The sequence below is a fragment of the Stegostoma tigrinum genome, chromosome 13, assembly GCF_030684315.1.
Source record: "Stegostoma tigrinum isolate sSteTig4 chromosome 13, sSteTig4.hap1, whole genome shotgun sequence".
NCBI lineage: Eukaryota > Metazoa > Chordata > Chondrichthyes > Orectolobiformes > Stegostomatidae > Stegostoma > Stegostoma tigrinum.
Window position 1 is genome coordinate 66,802,801 of NC_081366.1, and position 20,198 is coordinate 66,822,998.

Below are 20,198 nucleotides of genomic sequence, written 5' to 3' on the forward strand. Positions count from 1 at the left end.
GGGAGGGAAGCCCTTTACAGATCAACAACATTATGCAGACATGTGCACTGCACAGGACAAGGGCTCTATAATCTGTCAGTACCTTAATGAATTGGCACCCTGTATGCTGTGCAGCTCCCTGCTCCAGACCTTGCTGACCACTTAATTCAAAACTGACACTTTTGCACACAGTACCCAGGGGGAAAAAAGTAATGCATGGGACCGCACGGTGGCTCAGTGATTAGCACTGCAGCCTCGCAGCGCCAGGGACCCGGGTTCAATTCCAGCCTTGGACAACTGTCTGTGTGGAGTTTGCACATTCTCCCTGTGTCTGTGTGGGTTTCTTCCGGGTGCTCCGGTTTCCTCCCACAGTCCAAAGATATGCAAGCTAGGTGGATTGGCCATGCTAAATTGCCTGTAGTGTTCAGGGGTGTGTGGGTTATAGGGGGATGGGTCTGGGTGGGATTCTTCAAGGGGCAGTGTGGACTTGTTGGGCCGAAGGGCCTGTTTCCACATTGTAGGGAATCTAATTGTCTTATCTAATTGTTTCACTGAGGGGGCAATGGTGTTAGCAGAACTCATTGCTGTATATATATGCCATGTACAGCTTGCTTCCACATGCAGCAGGCTCTCAACACCGATATCACTCCATGGTACATCCTGCATGGGCATGATGTTAGGCACCATGGTGGCACTGTTGCATGTGGGCTACACAGAGGCTCAAACAAACAGATTTATTGCAGAACCATTGACTTTTATGGAAATGCAAGCATCAACATAGAGTGGAATGGCAGACAAGACATTAGGTAATATCACTTGGCAAGTAACCCAGCACCCCAGGCTAATGTTTGGAGGGCATGGGATCCAAAACCACTAGGGCAGATGATAAGAATTCAATTTTTAAAAAATAAATAAACTAGTTAATAACCTGGTTCACTAATACCCTTTCGGGATGGAAATCAATTGTTCTTATATAGTTTGGCTGACATGAGACTTCAATACCACAGCGATGTGTTTGACTCTTAACTGCCCTTCAGGCAATTAATGATAGGCAATATATGCTGGCCTAACTAGTGATGCCCACAATCCCATGAATTTTTTTTTAAAAACTTAGTGAGGCAAAAGGGACTGATACATCTGGTATTTTGCAGCACTGAGCGGTTGGTGGCATCAGGCAAGGCTACCAGGAACTGTTTTCTTTGCTGGTTCCCTGTGAAAGGGACAGCCTTCCTTCGGAGGTCCCTGTCAGAGAATCACAATGCCATTCCTCCTTCTCTAATGTCTTCAGAATGATTTCTGATAACAAGCTGGGTTGGAATGCCAGTACTCATCTGGATGCAGAAAATCTCTTAAAGAAACGTGGATATCTAGTGAGATCTTCCTGGAATGGTAAAATGGGGCTAGGATCCAGAAAGAGAGCCACCATGGGTTTAAGTTAGTTAGTTAAAGAGCTGGGTTCGATGAGAAATGGTGGCGAGAAACCCATCATGAAACGCAATAAAACCAACACTTAGCCAAAAAAATATAAATTGTCCTTACTTCACTACAGATTCTCAAGAAACATCAGTAATGATAGTTGCATGGTACTTTTACTAAGACTAGCTTTTAGTTCCTGGTTTATTGCTAAATTAGCCTTAAATTTCCCCAGTTGATATGGTAGCATTTGAACATATGCACATTAACTTGGGTCACAAGATTAGAAACCCAGTGACATGACCATTACACCAATATCACTCTTTATGCCCAATTCATCCATATCCCTCCCTAATTAGAGAGACTAAAATGGTATCCAGTACCATTTGTGGCTTCACCAACGTCCCGTACAATTGTAATAGGAGCTCTGTCTTCCATATCTTGCATTAAAGATCACTATTTCATGGAATTTCCCAATACCTGCTTCATCTGCTCACCTATTGATTCATGGATAATGGTTTATAGGTCAGTACCACAGGATATTGCAAATCTCCTGCATTTAAATTATATTCTGTTTTCCTATTTTTCTCACCAAAGTAATCAGCCTCGTATTTTCCCTTATTATAATTCATCCACCACTTGTCAGCTCATTCACTCAACCTATCTACATCACTTTGCAGGCTTCTCATATTGTTCTCAACTTGTTTTGCAACCTAACTTTGTATCGATCCTTTATCCATTCTACCACCTAATATATCGACTATGACTTCATATCTTGTGCACCATCTTTCTATGAAGTGCATCATCAAATGTCTTTTGGAAATCTAAACATACCAATCTACTGATTTCCTTTTATCAATCCCATTAATTACATTCTCAAATAACTCTAATTTGTCAAAAACAATTTTTCTTTTACAAAACCATGTTGGCTCTGTCCGATTATATTAAGATTTTCTAAATTTCCTGCCACCACTTCCTTACTAATAGATTCTACAATATTCCCAATGACTTTACTTTGTTGATTTTTGTCTTCTACCTTTCTTGAATACAGATGTATAATTTGTGGTTTTCCAAATCATTGGAATCTAGGACATCTTGGAAGATTACAACCAAAGCATCTGCTATCACAGTTGTTTGTTACTAACAGTCCCCAATAACAACTATTCACCCTCCCAGACTGATGGTTAGCAACTCCTTTGATTGTTGGCCTGCCTGTCTTTTGTGTGAATTGGGAGTGAAAACAAATGTTTCATGTTTAAACCGCAGATGTTAATCAGCCCGACTTTGTTGCTTAACTTTCATCTCTGCAAAAGTTATTGTGTATCTAATAAATAGTGAATTCTTTTGTTTAAGAAACCAAACTGATGCCTGGAAATTAATTATTTGAAAAGCCTGGACTTGGTTATTCTGTAGTCTGGTTAGGAACTACTGGAATTTGGGGGTCTTCAATAGTTTAATTTTACAGTGTTACAAATAGAGGGATAAAAGCTGATTTGGTTGGGCTATCTGTATTCATATCATTACAATTTCTTTGCTTGGTTTCTTTTGTTACCTCTTCTTGTTAGCTCCACGTTCAGATGGTTTTTAATCATGGCTCCCTTGGAATATTTACAGAGCCTGTTGAGCTAAGGAAAATACTAACTTGTTTAAGGAACATCTTCCTGTGGCTTCATTTTGTCATGATACTGCAAAGGAGAAAGCAAGATCATGCAACATTGCATTATTTCATATAATGATGTGTACTGTGACTCACTAGCAAATCTCACTTGTACGCGATTCTTTATATTAAATTATAAATATTTGTTTCTTCATTCCTTTTTTAACTGTGGCAGAGAATTACTGAAGACACTTATAAGAGGCCTCCAATGTACTTTTAACACAAAGAATAAAATATTCATTAAACAAGAAAAGCACTAAATAAACAAAAGGTTAGAAAGATCTATTACGGAAATCGAAAGATGATTCAAGTTCCTTTGTATCAGCAACATTCTTACAACTGCCAACTTCAGCAAAGAGTTACCATTACCTTCATACTAAAACTCTTTGTTCTTTCAGGAAGTTACAGCTGCAAGTTTTTTTTGGCAAATTTTAGTGTCGCCATTTGGGCTCCTTCCTTCAAGCAAGCATCTTTTCTAAGTCACTTGAAATAAACCGTAAACTAAACTCACTACACTTTAACATCAAAGAAGTGCAAGACTTCCCCAAAAACAGTATCCAGCAAAGCTGCTTCCACTTTCTGGCACGCAAAGACATAGACTGATTGACTTTCTGGATTGCTCTTTTTATTTCTGCACGTCCCTGGACCCCCGTTGCTAGGCAACAGCAGCATTTTTCTCTATTCTGTTGTGCACTGGACTGTTCATCTCAATGGTTTAAAACCTCATTAAATTGCATGTAAAACAAACATCCAGACATATCTCAATCCCCTGTAATAAAACTGCACTAACACCAACTGGCACCAATAGCCAGCTTAAATTAAATGGCATAATTCAGTATTGTTAAAGCTGGTGTGATAATCAGTACACCTTTCAAGCTTTCAAAAGTTCCTTTGACATTCATTCAATCTTTTTTACTTTCTTGAACAAACAGTGCTGAATTTTGGAAGGAACTTCTGAAGGAATTTGCTCATGCCTATGTACCTAAAACGATATCCTGATTTGCCTTAGGATTTGAAAATCCAAGGTAGCACCTATTTTTGCTTCTCTAGCTACTACCCGGTCTTGTCATGATTTGGGAACAAGATAAGGTGTTTTTGTTGTGTTAATTCATCTTTGGCTATTTTTATAATAAAATTGTCTCTTTGTAACCAACCCGACAATTCAAATGTTGCAAATGCTCCTATCAGGTTTAGTTTAACATGAACAAATTATTAATATGTATATATATCGTTTATACATAATATATATATAAAACATTTAAAAGAGGATGCTAAAATGCTAAAAAGAGGAAACATTTTGTTGTAGCTTTCCTTGCTGCACACAGCAGGACAATTCACAAGAATACCAATTCAAGGGAAATCCAACATTTACATTGCATGGAAGAAGAGTGTTGATTGGTTAGCAAGTTGGCTATAGCAAGTTTGGTAGAGGTTTTGCCATGAAGAGTGCACTAATTAATGATGATGACAATTAACTACCAGACTTGAAATCTTAAACTAGGCAATTTGACTCTGTTTGTCAGGGGATTGTGCTGAGAATTTAACCAGTGAATGGCTGTCATGCAGTTTGTTGAGTTGAAACAGCCATAGTACGTATTCTTTCTATCTGAAAATAATAGATTCTTGTATTAATTTATAGTTTACAGTACACACAAGTGCAACATTTTTGTAAAGTCCCTTAATTGACATATTTATTAATCATTGAAAAGTTGCTGCTGCATTTTTCATTCCAACTAGCATAACTTTACAATGATATAATTAGTTCCTGAAATAATTAGATTCCCTACAGTGTGGAAACAGGCCCTTTGGCCCAACAAGTCCCGTTGAAGCATCCCACCCAGACCCATCCCCCTATAACCCACACACCCATGAACACTATGGGCAATTTAGCATGGCCAATCCACCTAACCTGCACATCTTTGGACTATGGGAGGAAACCGGAGCACCCGGAGGAAACCCACACAGACACAGGGAGAATGTGCAAGCTCCACACAGACAGTTGCCAGAGGTGGGAATTGAACCTGGGTCCCTGGTGCTGTGAGGCTGCAGTGCTAACCACTGAGCCACCGTGCTGCCCTCTTGATGAAGCATCCAGTTTACAATCTAATATTTTACTTGCTGTATCAGCAAATAGAATTTGCTAATATCCTATTAACAAATCCTTTTTTGTAATGAATTGTGTTTTTCCAATCCTCTCAATAACTCTCCAATCATGTAATCTGATATGAATTACCTTTTGTAACTATATTGACTTTGTGATCATTTATTCCCCAACCATTGTGACTTAATTGGTTTCGATATTATTACAATAAGTGAGCTCCAGCTATTGTGACCCAATTTACTAATATCATAGTGCATCATGAACTTGATCTCTTCAATCATTTGAACTAACATCTCTGGGGTAAATCTGCGAAGATGTTGCTTTATTGGTGAAACGTCCCTTACATGAACGTCAATTTCCATCACACAGTTTACAAAAGGTGCTTTATGAGTTTATAATAATTTTTGTAAGTTACCTTGATAGTTGTCTGCAAGATACCATAACATTTCATCTAACATTTTAGGAACAATATATTATATAATGAGATTACTGGAGAGTGAATTTTGAGTTTTTAAATTTCTAAATCATTCTTGAATCATCCAGATATTTTTACTTCACTTCCAAATTATTCTTTTGGAAATAAATTTCTCTCCTGACTAATCTTCCTGTTGTAATATCACTTTAAATTATTAACATGACACGAACTGATTTTTCCTACTGGAAGAGTACTTTCTACGTAATTCATGCATCATGAGTTCTATTTAATTTGGTAAGATTCAGCAGGTCTCCCACTTATCATTTTAGGTGGAGATCCTACACAATCTCTTAACACTCTGCCAAATGGATCTTTGAAGGCTAATATTCGAATTAAGGCGACAGTTCTAACTGAGTTCATAAGAGTCATGCTGGGCCTCAAAAATTAATTTTGTTTCTCTCTCCTAATGCTGTCAGTCCTAATGAGTTTCTCCAACAATCTCTATGTTTGTTTGACATTTCCAGCATCCAAAATACATTGCAATTTCAGGTTTCCTCCTTTTAATTGTGAATTATGACTAATCACTTTAACCATATCAGCCTTACAACATACTTATTTTATTTATGCTCAATTTCAACCACTGACTTTCTCAGTTTAGTCTCAGTCAAAAGCTTCAATTGACCAACTGTTACATATTCTACTCTCCCAGGAAAATCTTAACAAATGAAAGCCATTTTAAAATTCCAACTTGTGTAATACATTTCACTGCAACTCCTCGTTCTATGTTCAGTATCTCAATGTAATTGTTTCTTTAAAGTTTCACGGATTCCTCTTACATTCAACAACTTTTAACCCTGCATTATAACCGCAGTTGATGTTAATACTGGAAAACCCATACCCCAAAAGAAAGCAGCCTATTGGATCTTAACATTGTTCTATTTTAACAGTGTAGGCCTGGTGCTGAACACATTCACAACAGACTGCCAATGTACTTATAACACAAAGAATAAATAGTTTGTTAACAAGAGAAACATAAGTTACAGCACATTTGACAAAATGATTGTTTGCAAGGATTCCATTACGAAAACCTGAAAAGGACTGAAATTCATATTATTCCTTTCATACCTGACTCAGGGTGCTTTAGATACAATTTCCGGTCAGAAGATTTCTCTGCAATCCATCTTGGCCTCCTGTGGAGGTCCCCAGCATCACTGATGCCAGGCTTCAGCCAATTCCATTTACTCCTCATAAAATCAAGAAACGACTGGCGGTAATAGATACTGCAGAGGTAATGGGCCTGACAACATTCCAGCAACAGTACTATACACCTGTGCTTCAGAACTTTGTGTGTCCCTAGCCAAGCAGTTCCAGTCCAGCTACAATACCAGCATCTACCTCACATGGGGAAAATTTTCTAGATATATCCTGTACGCAAAATTCAGGATAAATCCAAACTGGCCAATTACTGCTCCATCAATCTAATTGTGATCATTAATAACCAAGATAACCATCTTCAGCTGCTTCATCCATGACTTTCTATCCATCATGAGGTCACAAGTGAGGATGTCTGCTGATGAGTGCACAATGTTCAGCACTGATCGTGACTCTCTTCAGATACTGATGTAGTCCAAGTCCAAATGCAGAAAACCTGGACAATATCTACGTTAGATTGACAAGTAGCAAGGAATATTCACTCCACACAAGTGCGAGGTAATGACTATCTCCAACTAGAAAGATCTAACTGTAGGCCCTTGTTACAGTGACGTTAGAATCACTGAATCCTCCAGTAACAAATTCCTGGAGTCACCATTGACTAGCAACAGAACAGGACTAGCCGAATAAGTACAGTGGCAACAAAAGCAGGTCAGAAGCTAGGAATCTTGCAGTGAATAGTTCATCTCCCTACTCCCAAAGCCTGTCCAACATCTGCAATGAAATAATGAAAAATGTGATGAAATAGTTGCTATTTTCCTGGATGAGTGCAGCTCAAACATCAGTCAAGAAACTTGACACCATCCAGGGTAAAGCAGCCCATTCATTCAGCATCCAAAAAAATTCACTCCCTTGTGAAACGTTCATTCATTATTTTAGTTTTTTTTAAATCATTTTTGGTTTGGAAATGTGAACTGAATGCTGAAGTTTATCCTTGGACTGTGTTCTCAAAGAATCTTTTAGATGTTTCAGATCCTTGATTCAAATGGATCGGCTAAATTGAAGTCTAATCGTCTTGATAACAAAACAACACCACAGCTTGGCCTGCTAACTGTACAGATTTTTGATACAAATGTTTCAATTCAAATGCTTCCCGTGCACTTGCAAACTCACAAGCCCACAGATATTTTGTCCAAATCTCTAAACCTAGAAAAAGCACATCATTTTTAAAGGGGCCGCACACTGCTTTTCCTCCTAGCATTTTACAAACACCAAACTGTAACTTCCCGCTTTCGAATCCACGAGTAGTCTACCCAACTTCACAACACCTCCCCCGTTAAGAAAAGAAACAACCATCATGAAAAGATGGTTTCATGGTATTTCTTTTAAACAATAATTCCCTTATATTACTTGTTCCATCAATCATTAATCTAGAGTTACACATTTCATTCTAATTCTATTTACATATAATATTAAACACTACTTTTTCTGTCTTATAAAGACATTTTTCTTGTAAGCCCGTGATAAAGCATCCACGATAATATTTTCATGACCTGCAACATATACAATCTGTAAATCAAATGCTTGTGACGTTAGACTCTAATGAAATAATCCGGTGCTCTTGTCCTTAAATCTTTCCAGAAATGTCAAAGGATTATCTGTGATGCATTGTTTACATTGCAAACATTAAAATGTTGTAAGGCCATTACCAAACTCAATAACCCTTTTTCGATGGTTGAATACCTTTTCTGGTGGATATTGAGTGTTTTTGGAAAATAACCGATGGTCCTTTCAATTCCATAGTCATCTCCTGTAACAACACACGTGCAACACCTACATTGCTTGCTTCTATGGTGACTTTAAAGGGTTTCAAGAAATTTGGTGTGGCTAAAATGGGTATGGTGGTTAACACAGCTTTTAATTTCTCAAATTCCTCCTGGCATTGTTCTGTCCACCAAAATTTTATGTTTTTTTTAACAAATCCAACAACAGTGCCATTTCACTACTAATTTCCTGTAGAATTGTTTAATCCTAAAATTGCAGCACTTCCTTCTTCAAGGATGCTCTTGGGAATTCCTCAATGGCCCTTATCTTCATGTTCCTCAGTGTCATCCATCCATGTACAATGGTGTGACCTAAGAACATCACTCCCGCCTTCACGAATTCTGTTGTTTTTGTCTAGTTTATGACCAATTTTGCCTTCCATAGACTCTCAAAGAACTTTGCCAAATGTTTCATGTGATCTTTCCACAGATAACTAGAAATCACTAAGTTATCTACGTACACAGCACAACTCTATAACAACTCTATTCATAAGTCTTTGAAAAGTACCTGGTGCATTTTTCATTCCAAAGGGCATTACATTAAATCGTTTTGGGTTCCAAAAGCAGAAACTTCTTTCCTTCTCTCCAATGAAGGTACTTACCAGTACTGTGAAGTCTAACTTTGTGAAGTAAGTGGCTTGTCCTACTTTTTCCACACAGTCCTCCAGCCTTGGAATTGGATATGAACCAGTTTGGGCCAGTTTGGCTGACCTTGCGATAATCTATGCAGAATTGTTGACTACCGTCAGGCTTTTTAGGAACCAACACGATCAAGCAAACTCCACTCACTTTGATAACAAAGTGTGGGGCTGGATGAACACAGCAGGCCAAGCAGCATCTTAGGAGCACAAAAGCTGACGTTTCAGGCCTAGACCCTCCATCAGAAAAAGGGTCATCTTTTTCTGATAAAGGGTCTAGGCCCGAAACCTCAGCTTTTGTGCTCCTGAGATGCTGCTTGGCCTGCTGTGTTCATCCAGCCCCACACTTTGTTATCTTGGATTCTCCAACATCTGCAGTTCCCATTGTCTCCACTCACTTTGACTTGGTTCTATGATGTCTTCTTGGAGCATCGCTTCCATTTCCTTCTAAACCTGTGCTGCTTTGAGAGAATTAAGACTGTAGGGGTATTGTTTTATCAGAACAGCATTCCCACCATCAACCTTCTGTACTATGGTGTTAATCCCCCTCATTCTATTCCTACATAAGTCCTCAAAGCAGTGTAAAAAAATTTAAGTTTAGTTTTCTGTTCCTGGGACAGATAGCTCACTACATTATTCTATTCTTTAAGGGCTTCCTCATTTTTCAATTAATGCTGAGGAACATCAAAATCTGAATTATCTGGATTTGAATCCTCACTGAGTGGCAGTAACTAACACCTGTTTCTCCAGTTCCCTTTCCCTGTCATATAAGGTTTCAACATGTTCACTTGACATACCGGGTATTTTTTTTTTCCTATCTGACATCTTTATCAGATAATTCATCTAATTTAACTTTTTCTCAATCTGATAGGGACCACTAAACCTTGCGTTTGTTAAGGGATCTCCTACCAATTAACAGCACCAATACTTTATCCCCATGGGCAAACATACGAATGTTAGATTTCTTATCTGCCTCTTGCTTCTTAATTTGCTGTACCACCTTCAAATGTTGTCTAGCTAATTCACCACTCTGTTTAATCTTTCTCTCATCTCAGATACATAATCCAACTCTGAGGTCTCTGACTTCAGATCTATCAACTTTTCTTTAAATAATTTTAAAGGCTCTCTTACTTCGTTTGGGAATATCAATTCAAATGGAGTAAGCAGTTGATTCATTTGGAGCATTTCTAATAGCAAATAATACAAGTGGTATACTTTTATCCCAATCATTTGGCTAGCCCTGGCCATAAGCCCTCAACATGGTTTTTAGGGTCTGATGCCATCTTTCCAATGCTCCCTGTGATTCAAGATGATACACATTTGATTTAAAGTGTTTGATGCCTAAACGAGCCATGGCCTCCTCAAATAGTTTGGCAGTAAAACTGGACCTTGGGTTTGACTGAATCTCCCTATGTAGGCCATAGTGGGTTAAAAAAGCAAGCAAGTCCTCCACAATTTTTGTTGCCTTGACACTCCGTAATGGAATTGCCTCAGGAATCCTGATAGACACATCCATTATGGTTAGCAAATACTGGCTCCCACTTTTGGTTTTACAGAGGGGATCTACAAATCAATCATAACCTGCATGAGAGGTTCTTCAAATGTGGGATTTGGCATCCAAGGCATTGGTTTTATTCCTGCCTGTGGCTTTCCAACTGTCTGACACATATGACTGATACAACAAAATTCAATCACATCTTTATGTAATCCAGACCAAAAGAAATGCTTCTATATCTTAGCCTGAGTCTTCCTCACTCATAGATGACCTCCTACAGATCATTCATGTGCTATCCGCGATAATTCCTGTCTGTAAGCTACCCGCAACACTATCTGATGAACTTCTGCACTAACATGCCAAGGTCTCCAATTCCACCTTAAGATTTCATCCTTAAGGTAATAACATTCTGGTATACATTCTGATTCCTTTTCCGGGTAGGCTTTATAATACAAATCCTTTATTGAATTCTCTTTTTGTTGTAATTCCATTAATCTTTCAGAACTAAACATCTTTGCCTAATCCTCTACCTGCTTAGGTTTTTCGTTTCCCATTTCATCAAATGAAGTGTTAGCTAACTGAACCTCAACTTCTTCATCTTTCTCTTTTGTTTTCCCTTCTTGTTTAAATTTATAGCTGTGGGATCTTGTCACCACACAGTCCTTTTAACTCCTCAGTTCCCCAGTCTTCTTTTGTCTCCTCCACTAGAATGGGCATCTCTCCCATCTGTGATTCAGCTATATCATTTCCACAAGCAAACTAGATTAGCCACTTTTTTCAGTCACTCCCACTATCACTTCCCCAGTCTTGATTGGACTTTCTAGCCTTATCCGGCACAGGGGAACAACTAATTCCCTCTCCATTTTTTCCATTTTTCACATTCTCAGTAAACATTTCAGAAGGGTTGCAAATATTTTCATCAGCATTAGAGACCGACCAGTTCCCGTGTCTCTCAATATTTTAACTTCTTTATCTACTTCCCCTGTTCCACCTGAGTAAACCTTACCCACAGAGGTGAAGTCTTTGAAAAGATCAGGTGCTATCTTACTATCCAGCCCATGAGTCGGCTGTGCACTCTCTGCAACTCCTCAACTTCTCTTGGGATTTCCTTCACTCTCACAACTAATGCCAATGGTTTAAGCCTCTTTTACCACATCTTTTTCTCCAGTGCCTTTCTTATACCACCATCACTGAGGCTTTACGTGACTCACCTTCTGGCAGAGCAAACACCTGAGGTCTTTCACTGCTTTTCCACTCTCTTGAGTTCCTTTTTTCACATGTGGTAAATTGTTCCCAGTGTGATCTACTTCTTGTTTTTCATCGAAGGGTGTCCCTTTTTCCCCATTTCTCTCCTCCATGGAATGACATTGCAGTCAGAAACTAGATTGTGAGTTATGCACTAGTGCATATTCTTCCACCACCTCTCCAGTTCTTTTCACTGTTTTAACATTCTGTTCCTCAACATGAGTTCTTATCACTTCTGGAAGTCAGTTTTTAAACTCCTCTGGCAGAATAACATCTCCAATATCCTCATATGTCTTTTTTATTTTAATCAGTCTCATCCATTTAACAAAATTGCTGTGTTTAATCCTTTCAAACTCGATGTAAGTCTGACCTGGTTCCTTTCTTGTATTTCTAAATCATTATCTACATGCTTCTAGTGCCAATTTGTTAGCACTCAAAATAGCCTGTTTTGTAGTGTTGAAAACACCTCACTGTAGTGTTGAAAACACCTCACTAGCCCTGCCTACCAACTTGGTCTGAATTAACATTACCCACATAGTGTCCAACCAGTTCATCTGTTTAGCCAATTTCTCAAAGGAAATGAAAAAGGCTTCTACATCATTTTCATTGAATTCTGGTAATGGTTTGACATATTTCTATAGACCTAACAGGTCTTTGGCAATGATCGGTGTGCTCATCATCACCATCCTCCTCACTAACCCAATCTTCTACATTCATTTCCATAATTTTAAGTCTGCTATCCTATCTAATATGCAACTACTGCAGTTCAAATGCTCGCTTTTTCCCCTGTCTTCGCTCTCTTTTTCTTTATGTCTTTCCTCTGCTTGTAACCATAATTCAAGCTATTTCAGTTCCCTTTCTTACTCTAACTCCAGCCTTTTAAGTTCCCTTTCCTGTTCAAGCTGCTTCATCTGCAATTGAATTTTAGCCATTTCCAAACATTCTGATGGCCTTTCCAGGAAATTTTAATGTCAAGCTATTGCTGTAATTACTTTTTTTTTCCCAGGAAAAGGCAACCCGAGCTCCAGTTTGTCGGCCAATTGCAGCAGCTTTTCTTTGCACACTATTTGTAAAACCCCCAAAGTCACTTCTTCCTCCCCCAAAAAACTCTTATTGACTGCTAGAGCCATTACCCCCTTTTTGATTTTAACCAACAAGCAACCCTTCCACTTCTCACCTAAGTTTTATTTAAAGATGTAGGATACTAGCTCCCAAATCTGTTGAAACATTCTGGGACCTTTAGTACCCTAAATCTGTTCAAATCTTCCCAAATCCCATTCAGATCTATCCAGATGTCAGACATGAACCCCTAATCTGTATAAAGCTGAGGTTGACCTCAGTCTGATAACTAAAACCAAAACACCCAGAGAGGAGAGCCATGCCCTATAATCTGTTAAAACGGAGAGTGGAAATAGATGTAACCTGCTTCTCAGCAACTTCTAATGCTTAAATAAAACAAATCCCTGACATTCGTTTTATATTTAACAAGTAACAATTTATTTATCTAACTCTAACAGTGAACCAATTAACTAAGCTATTAACAAACCGAATAAACCCCTGCTAACTGCAAACTATTCCTGAATGCAGCAAGATTCTAATGGTATGCTGTTCCAATAAATACAAATCCCACTTATATAAAATTTTTAAAAATAGACTTTAGTCTCTCAGAGTTACAGCCAGGTTATTCATTTCAGTTTCTGAAATGTTCTCTGTCTTTTCCATTGAATGTGCTGTCAGGAACGCCTTCTCCATCAAATTCCTGAGTCAGGAATATTAACTAATTGTGCTGTAGGTTCCTTAGATTTAGATAGTGCTTTCTCTAAAATTTAGAGAAGATTGAGAGCTACCAATTCTCTCTTGAGAGTGGAGATCTCTCACAGATGGCAGTTCACTCTCTTGATCTTTCAACTGTCCTCACCTTATGTATCCTTGATGACATATCAATTTCTTACAATAAGATTGGTCCTATGTTGTCAAAACCATCAGATTTAAATGTAATAATTTTAAGTATCTAAGTGCCTGATTCAAATTGATTGGCTAAATTCAAAAATTGTTGTCCTGATCATAAAACAAGATGGTGGTTTTGGCCTGCTAACTGTATGTTGTTTTGATGCAACTATTTCAATTGGAATGCTTTCTGTGTACCTACAAATCTAGAAGTGGCTGCCCACAGGCATTTTATTTAAATCATTAAGCATAGAAAAAGCACATCATCTTTTAGAGGGACACACACTGCTTCCCCCTCTGCCCCCTAGTATTTTACAAACACCAACTTCCTGCCTTCCAATCCACAAGTACTCTACCCAACTTCGCAATACTTCACAACAACAGCTTAACTTCCCTTTCGCTTTTTTTACGTACTGAACAGTTCCCCACAATTCCTTAAAACCAAATGAAAATTAAATGTAAACAAATCTCTGGACTGTTTATCACCTAGCTCAAACAATTTTACAAATACGAAACATAAAACATCACCCCACTGTTATCACGGGAAATATGAAACACAGTTTAAATTTATATACAGCAATAATCCAGGATGCTGTCTTCGCAGCATCGTAATTTCCCTTCTAGAATAATCTACTGGTTATTCCAACAACACATTCAGATCAATATTTTTGAATTATCAAGCTAAGCATGTGGTACAGTAGCTCAGTGGTTAGCACTGCTGTCTCACATTGTCAGAGACCTGAGTTCGATTCCAGCCTTGGGTGACTGTCTGTAAGTTGCACATTCTCCCTGTGTCTGTGTGGGTGCTCCAGTATACTCCAAGTCCAAGGATGTGCACGTTAGGTGTATTGGCCATGTTAAATTACCCATAATGTACAAGTCAGCCATGGGAAATGCAGGGATAGGGTGGGGGTGTGGGTCTGGTTGGATGCTCCATGCAGGGTTGGTGTAGACCCAATGTGCTGAATGTCCTGCTCCCACATTGTAGAGATTCTAATTCCCCAAGATAAAATCAGTTCCTTCTATAGGGATTAGTTGCATAACTCCATCTACAATGTCTTCATTTACTAAGTTGTTCTTTACAATATATTAGAACCAATTTGTAACCTCCCTCTATAACTCCAATTAATATTTGTCTTCATCCAATGCCTCTGGAAAACAATATGCTTCGTCAGCTAACAGCAGCAACTGATTTGTTCCAAAACTTTCTCAATATATTTATCAGTTTGACTCCTTGATTAGAAGAATAAAGAAATAGCTTCTTCGTTGAAATAAACCAATCAAAACCTTGAATAGTCTGATATCCTTTATTAATAATCGAGGAAGAATTGTTTTGATTGTCCCAAGTCATCTTCCCTTTCCTAATTTATTCTGAGATAAAAATCACTCATCCCATAACATTTCCATCTTTTCTTCCAAATTTTACAAATGTCTGATCAGATTTCTTTCCTATAATCCTAAACTTTAACTCATAAGATTCAGTATTGTTCTTTTGATTGTTTTATAGACTGTGATTGTTCTTCTGACAAACTGGTGCACACCATGATAGCTGCACTTATCCAGACAATCTGCAGCATTTAAAGTCCAAACATCCTTTGGCCACTTCATCTTCACATCTACCCTTTCAAATGAGATATCTTTCCACAGCATCCATGGTAAATTTAGACATCAAATGTACTTTTCTATTTAAAAAGATTCCTCGCAGGAATCTGAATAATCCTCTGAGCTACGATTTCTTGCCTTCATTACAGTAAGCTTTTCTCTAGCCAAATCATGTTGTCTTAATTCTCTGCCCAAATACTCAGTGTTTTAAATACCTTTTTCATTTCTATTGTGCTTTCTTTTCTCTTTTCATTTATCTTTGTTTTCTCCCCTCCCAACAACACTGTTAAAACTAAGACCTCATATTTTCAGTTTATTCCCCTTTCTTTTCATTTTACTACTTCCCATTTTTCTCCTCTCATTTCTTTTGTCTCTCTTTTTCTTCTCATTCAAGTCTGTTCATTTCTCATTCTCTTCTAATTAATGACTTTTTTCGTAATGATTTCCAGTGATGGCACATCACTTTCAGGTTTCCCTCCTTTCAATTCTAAACTTTAGGCAATGATCTCAAGCATCCTATCCTGACAAGATCCTGCTTGCATTTTAACCTTTAATTAATCTGCTAACTCTGCAGCGTAGCTTCAGTCAAAAATTCAAAGTATTTTTGCTATATTTTCTATTTCCAGAAAAGTCCAAGCAAAAGTCAAGGTCATTTTTAAATTCCAATCTGAGAACCTTTTCTTAAAGATTCACAGATCATATTTAAATTCAACAAATTTCTATCCCAGAAAGATACCCCACTTCACTTAATTATGTTTAGAGTTAACATTTTGGGTCTGATGACCCTTCCTCAGAACTGATTTTTTTCTTCACAGATGCTGCCAGACCTGCTGACTTTTTCAGCAACTTCTGGTTCTGTTCCTGATTTACAGCATCCGCAGGTCTTTCGTTTTTCACTTAATTATGATTCCAGCTGGTGGCAGTACTAGACAAGTCAAAATCCGAGTGAAACCTGAGAGGCTACCCATGCACTTCAACAAAAGCATGCAAATTTATTGTGCAAAAGAAGAAAAAAATCACAAAGCTATATAAGACAATTTGGAAAGATCCTATCAAAAAGAGAAATAAACAAGACAACACTTCTTCCCAGCAATATCCTTAGCAGTTAACTCTCACAAAGCATCATTCTTATTCTCTTGTTAACGTATTTTACAAAGTCTTAAACTGTTGTTTTTTTTAAGATTAGATTAGATTAGATTCCCTACAGTGTGGAAACAGACCCTTTGGCCCAACAAGTCCACCCTGCCCCTTGAAGCATTCCACCCAGACCCATCCCCCGATAACCCACACACCCCTGAACACTACAGGCAATTTAGCATGGCCGATCCACCTAGCCTGCACATCTTTGGACTGTGAGAGGAAACCCACGCAGACGCAGGGAGAACGTCCAAGCTCCACACAGACAGTTGCCGAGGTTGGAATCGACCCTGGGTCCCTGGTGCTGTGAGGCTGCAGTGCTAACCACTGAGCCACCGTGTTACACAACCTCTGTCTCCTCGCCATCAAGCACCCAGACATGCTGTGATGTTCCATCCTGTTATCTGGAGGTAGTGGGGACCCTGTCATGCTATCAGATGATAGAGAAAACTGCACACCATTCTCTCATCAGGCTTTTCTGTGGATAGTGTTGCATACAGCAGTCCCACATAATAAAAGATTGAGGTGTTCAAGGATTCCCAACTGCAGTTTTTACTTCCTTGAGGAGTCAGTGTTTAAAGTAAACACTAAGTGTGTTAGACTGCATCCCATTATTAATTTCTCCAGGTGGTTGCTAATGAAATTTGAAATTCAACCCACACTTCTGATTTTTTGCCACTCAGTGCTAAGGGTGCAAACAAATCAGAGGAAATCCTTGTGGCTCTGTTCTTGAGCAAAACTGGTTCTAAGCTGCCATTAACAGGTTGATGTAGGGGCAACTGAAGGGCTGGTTCATCCTGACAACCCGCCCCACTTTCAATAAATAAGTCTATATCCCACGTTCTTCGAGAAGGACCTTGTGGCATCCCCTGGCATGCTCATGGCCTTCAACAACGTTTTTTTTTAATTTATTCACTCATGAGATGCAGCTGTATCTGGCTAGGCTAGCATTTATTGCCGATCTCTAATTGCTCATTAGGCAACCCAATGGTTGAACAACTTTAACAGCCTCCAAATTTACTTTTTGATTTGAATTTGTAAGCTTTAAAATTTTCCTTACTTACAGTGCATATTTAAGGACCATTGATTTGGTTTAATTTGTTTTAAAATTTCTTTTAAAAAGTAGCTAATACCATTCCATAGCTGGTCTTCTACTGTAGTGATAGCATACCTATGTCTAGACTAAAAGGTTTAGCTTCAAGTTCCACCTCAGGATGCGGGTGACCAAGAAGGCATGTCATAACCAGTGGAGGAGCATTGATTAAAATAAATGTATTTCATGCAGTACTGAGTGGAAGGATATGATAGCCTAATTGACTGACATTTTGCGATATTTCAGGTCTACAAAGGAAAGGGAGCAAAGAACTTTCACTCAATATCTCATCTTTCACATTGGCAATGGCAATCAGTCACAGAAAATGCAAACTATATCAGATCAATTGCCATATTCACACACACAGACAAAGGATAATAGATGTCTGGTACAGTTGGGTTATCGGGAGTGAGTGTTCCTATTAGCTCCTTTATTCTTCCATGACAAGGCAATGTTGACAGTTCTTGGAGCAACATAAGTTTGGTCAGTTGACTATTATGCTTGGGAAGGGATGCTGTCAGGCTAGAAGCTAATCCAGCGGGACTAGATGCCCTCCAAGCTCTAGTGGTTCTGGTAATGTAAGCTGTCCTCTCAAACCCCTACTGCCGGTTAGAACTGCTGAAACCCAATGCTTGTTGTGGATTTGGCCAGGTATCAGACTAACCTATGTGAAAGCATAACCTAGAGTTTCACTGGGGAGCACAGCAGGAATAAAGTGTCATTTTAATCCCTAAAAGTGTCCTATTAATAGGATTCTGTGCTTTCATTTACTATTTTCAGGGATTTCCTGAAAACCTTTAAAAGAATGGCTGACATCATTCCATAGCTGGTCTTCTACTGTAGTGGTACAGTACCTATGTCAAGACCAAAAAGGAAAAGACTGTGGTGCAGACGAATCTTATATTTCTTCTTGCGGTCCTAAAACTCGGAAGAAACCAGCATCAAAGATTCCAACAAGACCACCAATAGCAACAGGAAAAAAGCTACCGCTAGCTGCAGAACAATCAGCAGAGAGTGAACGAGCAGGGCAAGCACTGCCAAGTCAAAGGAGAGCTCTCACATTGAACATAACATGCAGTTTTTGGTGCAGCTGCCTCCTGATGACTGACAAACAGCATAAGGATGCCTCAGCATGTCCTGTGCCATCGTCAGATGAATGCTGGCTGCTGGATGGGACTTGCTGTGCAATCCCATCCTAGTAGCCCTAAAGGTAATAGTTGTTTTTGACTTGTATGCCAGGAGATTGTTTAAGAGACCATCTGAAGACGTCCTTAGCATTTTCATAGACATCATCTCATAAGCATACCCATGAGGTTACTGATGTTTACATCACAGAAGCTTGCTAATTCATCCCCTTTCTCCATCAAACAAGGAGTCACACAGCTAGGGGATTAGGATTTGAGGCCATCACTAATTTCCTGCAGGTTCAGGGTGTAAAATTACAACCACATTGTAATCGGAGTACCCTCTGATCAATCTGTAATTTTCACTAAGAGAAAAAGGATCCTACTCTTTTGCTGTACAGAACATCAATAGCCATAAGTCAGATAAAGCAGATCGGTGCTAGCAATCCATGAACGGTCATGACTTAAATCATGGACCACGCACAAGTGCCATGCTCTTTCAATATCCCTTGACGCTTGCAGGATGGTTGCTGGGCAACAAGGAATACCCCCCTCCTAAAGCTGGCTTATGACACTTCTCTGAAACTAAAAGGTTGATGATAAGTAGAGGCTTATCATTGTGGAGGCATTTGCAAGGGCCATTTTAAGTGCAAACCGTAGGTCTCCTGAATATAAGGTTCTGATGCCTCAACCAGTCAAGTGGTGTACCCCGAGAGTGTCCTGCTTTAAGGTGGTGCTCTATCCCCTGCACAATCTTAGTCACCAAAGTGGGGTTGTCTTAGCAGAGGAGGATATGCCGCAGAGAGAAGAAACCTTCAAGAACAAAATCAAAGATGAAGATTCTGAGGTGCTGCAAAATAACCACGAAAGGTTAAGAAAGAAAAGTCAATGGTCCACTGAGCCAAAAAGGCCTCAGACAACATTGTAGCAGCCTGTTTCCAGGATCCTGAGTTGCCAAAGATATTTTCTGCATGGACTTCTGGTTTTATTTGTATAGTTGGATGCTAGACCTCTGGTTGCTGTATTGAATATGCTTCTTTGATTGAGATGGATTTTCAATTGTTTTCTCCAACAAAATGGCAACTTTTTTACTGTAACTCTGTTCTGATTTTATCACATCTAAAATATGCTTGTTGATATTGCCCTGGATCAATAGTAGCGCTATACTACTGCGATACATTGAACACTTCTATAATTATATGCTCCAAGCTGTTTGTGCTAAAATGATTCTTGCATCAAAAACATACAAGTCATATTAGATGGTATTATCCACCAGAATATAGTTGTCCCAAGTCCTGAGACTGCTCCTTTTGTGCCTGACTTCTTTATACCTTTGCAGTTCCGTAGAAGGTAGTGAACCCCTGCAATGTGTCAGCA

General features: G+C 38.8%; 1 protein-coding gene across 1 annotated transcript in view; it reads right to left on the reverse strand.

The window, feature by feature from the left end:
* LOC125458101 (E3 ubiquitin/ISG15 ligase TRIM25-like) overlaps positions 1–20,198 on the reverse strand; it is a 47,784-nt gene that overhangs the window by 14,509 nt on the left and 13,077 nt on the right. The gene's annotated exons all lie outside the window — the stretch shown is intronic.